This window comes from Lepeophtheirus salmonis, chromosome 2 (genome assembly GCF_016086655.4).
Source record: "Lepeophtheirus salmonis chromosome 2, UVic_Lsal_1.4, whole genome shotgun sequence".
Classification (NCBI taxonomy): domain Eukaryota; kingdom Metazoa; phylum Arthropoda; class Copepoda; order Siphonostomatoida; family Caligidae; genus Lepeophtheirus; species Lepeophtheirus salmonis.
Window position 1 is genome coordinate 18,962,047 of NC_052132.2, and position 3,257 is coordinate 18,965,303.

Consider the following 3,257-nt stretch of genomic DNA (forward strand, 5'->3'; position numbering starts at 1 on the left):
ATTATTAATATTAATGACATTTAAAACAATAATTTATGTATAAATGACTTGTATCGTTGTATATCCCGATTGGAATTACCTTTAATCATGGGTAACCATATGCTAAAGGATCATATTATCCCTAATTAATTAAATAACATCCGTGGTATTAAATATCCAATAACAAAAATTAATCACATATATCATATTGAATTTATATTTGGAACAAAATATAAAATATCATTACTAGATTATGGAAATAATTTATCGTAGAAAGAAACAGTGTTTAAAAAACTGTGGCAAAAATATCTCTACTGAAAAGAATCACAAAGAAATGAATAAATGTCAATTCAATTGATCAATAAAATATTTAATCGTGAATACCACACGCGTTTTGGTATTCTTTCTGGGTGTTTATTATTGCTATCTTTAGGTAGAATTTATGACATCCCTGTTGGGTTATTAAGAATAATTTATTAATAGAAATGATAGATAAAGAATTAAAGAATGCAAACCTATTCAACACTCATTTTGAGAATAAATCATTCTAGCTTACTTCAGTGTTGACTCAACACATATGTTTTATTCATTAATGTGACTCAATAATCAATTACAAATATAATTATTTTTGTTATTTAATTTTATACTACTCGCTATTAAACGAAATTCGTATCTACTATTATATTTTAGTAATAAAACTTTCTATTTTTGTATTTGTATAAAATATTCTTTGTGTTCTAGGGGTAGCAAATACATTTGTACTAATACAAAGACCATACATATACTCTCAAATTCAAGCAATATAAACCATAATATCACATAAAAATTCCAAATTCCATTGAATCTTTTATTGAATTAAATGTGTATGTATACAACCATTCGAGTAAGGGTTCAAAAAATTATTGTCCTTATTTGAGTATGCGTATGTATATATGTATGTACTTACAGCAATGTACAAATGTTCTATCTTCTTTGTATGAGGTCATAGTCATTGAGAAAGTAATACGTAGATATAATAAAGAGACTTGGAGTGGCAGTTCAGGATAGTGAGACTCTAATATATTAAAATCTTCAGTCAGCTACAATGAAAATCAGTATGGTAAATGATATAATTTAATGCTGATATATGTCCAGTCGTCATCTTTAAATAAATGCGCCTACAAGTGGATTATTAAAATCCTAGACACCTTAGTGTCTCTGATATTTTAAAGATGCAGATGGGCTATGGCCAATGGCTATAGTGTATCTAATTATTATCCCTCCAAATTTATGAAAATTATGGCTTCCAGAGGGCACGGAAGTTGATCCAAATAAATTGTGTGCAATAAGTAAATTTCCAAAAAAAAGAAAGAAAAAAAGGAGTTTATTGGGCTTAGTCAATCAACTGAGTCCATTTTCATCAAAGATAATTGAAGCAGCCGTACCTATAAGAGAATTATTATCATCAAAATTGGAATTTTAATGGACTACTAACCATACCTTATCCATGGATAAATTGAAAGAAACGTTGACTTTGCCGCCCATATTAGCACCATTCGATCCGAAATTAGAAATAAGCGTCGAGGCAGATGCATAAAAAATAAATGGTTTAAGATATGATTTACGTCAAAAGCATAAAGAGGGATAGAAGTTAATACAATGTGGATCTCGATTTTTGTCTAGTGCAGAGACAAGATATGCCATGATCGAATTGGAGTGATTGGGAATTTTGTGGGCAGTTAAGAAGTCCCATATATTTTTAGCTGGATTACCTACATTTACAGTAATAACTGATCATAAACCTCTTATCCTTATTTTAAATAGTTACACTATAGATATGGTTGAAAATGCGATATTGATCCGTTATAAACTTAAGTTGTCCATGTATCAATTCAGGGCGGAATGGAGGGAAGGAAAAGATCATGAGATCCTGGACACATTTATTAAGGGTACCTGTGTCATTCCCAGAAATTAATGAAAATATTGAAGAAGAAGTTGGTTATCATAGAGACGAATCAATACAATCCGTATTACTTCATAAGAAAATAATTGATCCATTACTAGAAAATATTCGTGAGGAGTCTTTAAGAGAGATCAAGAGTATATCGACCTAGTAAATGTAATTGAAAATAATGTAATTAGAGATGGAGTGACACCTTACATAGACATTTTACCTGAATTGAGCACTGACGGAGGCCTTGTTTTATATAAATATCGCTTGATAATTCCAAAAGTTAAACGGACAGAGATTTCGGAAATGCTTCATTATTCACATCAAGGAATAGAACGGACAAAGAGAAGAGCCAGACAAACGATTTATTGGCCAAGAATGAATATGAAAATTCAATAAATGGTACAATTATGTAGGAAATGTATAGAAAGGTTCTCACCTTTACAAAAGGAATCACTTTTTTTTTTGTGTGATCCAACTCCAATAAGACCGTTCGAAATTGCATCTGCTAACCTGTTTGAGAGTAAATGTAAACATTATATTGTTTATGGTGATAGACTATCGGGTTTCCCATACATAGAAGAAATTTAATAGAGTTCCTAATTCTAAAGATGTAATTGTAGTGTTGAGGAAGCTATTTTTGGAGACTGGAATTCCTACAATATTGAGGACGGATCAAGGTACACACTTTAATTCTAAAGCATTTAAGGAGTTTTTAAAGAGATGGAGCATAACATGGGGACAATCATCTCCTGATTATCCTCAAAGTAACGGCCACGCTGAAAGTATAGTCAAGTCAATGAAGGCACTATTAGAAAAAGTAAATGGAAATTATGGGTGAGAAGAGTTTTTTCTTGGCTTACTTGAGTTTAGAAAAACCCCGAAGATTGATGGAAAATCACCTAATGAGATGTTATTTGGTTATCAAGTACGGTCTAATATAGCACAACATTGGAGAAGTTCTGATACAACGGTCCGGACTCAATCAGTGGAAAATGAATTTAAAATTTAAATACAAGAGACTTGCCTAAGTTAGATGGGGGAGCTATTATAATTGTACAAAATTATAGAACTAGAAGATGGTCAGATGTAGGTGAAGTTCTAGAAGAATGAGTAAATAGAAGCTACCGCGTCCGATTAGAGTCCGGGAAAATATTGTGGAGAAACCGGAGGTTTTTGAGAGTGAAATATGGAGCTTGTGAACCTAAGAATATGATCGACATTCATAAGTGCAAAGAATTACGAAGATCGCTGAGAGTTCAAAAGAATTAGAAGTAAGAAGGGAGATGTTGGGGTTTTAGTAGTTTTCTAAACCAGTTAGAACGTCGCTCTCTCTAGCACTAGCTAC

At 31.6% G+C, this 3,257-nt stretch overlaps 1 long non-coding RNA gene across 1 annotated transcript; it reads right to left on the bottom strand.

Annotated features, from left to right (window-relative positions):
• Window positions 1-1,010: 1,010 nt before the first annotated feature.
• Window positions 1,011-2,811, bottom strand: LOC121132374 (uncharacterized). Its single transcript, XR_005869307.2, has 7 exons — window positions 2,773-2,811; window positions 2,486-2,717; window positions 2,133-2,422; window positions 1,993-2,068; window positions 1,787-1,911; window positions 1,459-1,730; window positions 1,011-1,403 (listed from the first exon to the last, which is right to left on the bottom strand). It is a non-coding gene; the product is annotated as an uncharacterized lncRNA (long non-coding RNA).
• Window positions 2,812-3,257: the final 446 nt, after the last annotated feature.